This window comes from Trichechus manatus, unplaced genomic scaffold (genome assembly GCF_000243295.1).
Source record: "Trichechus manatus latirostris isolate Lorelei unplaced genomic scaffold, TriManLat1.0 scaffold00101, whole genome shotgun sequence".
NCBI lineage: Eukaryota > Metazoa > Chordata > Mammalia > Sirenia > Trichechidae > Trichechus > Trichechus manatus.
In genome coordinates, this window is record NW_004444037.1 from 6616754 (window position 1) to 6618025 (window position 1272).

The following is a 1272-nucleotide window of genomic DNA, read 5'->3' on the forward strand; positions in this document are numbered from 1 at the left end:
CTTTATTATTTATTGCTTCCAAGCTTAGAAATTACTCCTATTTTAGAAGTATGATAAATATCACGTTTTCTTCACTGGTAGGTTGCTTGAGTTTTTATATTAAATTTTTATTAATCTGTAATTGATTCAAGGAGTAACATCTTTAATGTTTAACTACTGTATAATACCATTTGTAAATATTACCTTATCATAGAAGGCCATAAAGGAAGCCTGTGAAAAGACATTATTCAACACCCACATGTCTGAGGCTTTAAAGAGATAGACTAGTAGAAGACGTAGCTTCTGCTCTTGAGTAGCTTTTAGAGGAGTTAGAGGCCAGATGAGTACTTAAGGTGGAAGGGTAAGTCAGGATGCATAATTCTGTTTACATCAGTAGTTAGAGATGTAACTATAGATGTACAAAACCAGGAGGGCTGGATGTTGATTTGGAATTTTAGCCTCAGTGAAAACGTTGTTATGTTGTTAGCTGCTGTCAGGTGTGCCCCTGAGCCCTGACTTCTGATGACATCATGCGCAACACAGCTAAACGCTGCCTGGTCCCAGGCCATCCTCATGATTGGTTTCGGATTGGACTGTTGTGATCCACAGGGTTTTCATTGGCTGATTTTCAGAAGTAGATCACTAGGCGTTTTTTCCTAGTCCATCTTTGTCTGGAAGCTTCACTAAAACCTGTTCAGCATCATAGCAACATGCAAGCCTCCACTGACAGATAAGTGGTTGCTTCTCATGAGACACATTGGCCAGAAATCAAACTCAGGTCTCCTGCATGGAAGGTGAGAATTCCAACACTGAACCACCAATGCTCTCCTTATCAAAAATAACTTATGCCAAATCTGCCATTGATAGACTTTGCCCAGTCTCCTGAACATGATCACAGTCGATCAGGAAGGCATTTTGGAAAAATTCACTTTCTCTGCTCACATCTTTAGCCACTCACATTCTTTCCACCCTCTAGCCAGACCCATGGAGCAAAGAAGTTGTGGGGGCCAGAGTATGGTCTAGCTCATCTTGCCACCTGACTGCTTTCAAGGAGAAAGAAGGAACAAGAGAATGAATGAAAAATGGTGCAACAACCTTGCTTACTAGTGAATGTGACTTAATCAATGTCTTGGTCTCTCACCAATCATCTTGTCTGGAAGGAGGATGGGGAGAAAGTCAGTGGGGAGTTGGGGAGAAGGGAATGAAGACCTCCTCTCCTTTTTGTGTGGTTGGCACTTCGGTCATCTGAGCATAACATCCCTGTGCTTTTGGAGCTCACCTATAAGAGTCTTC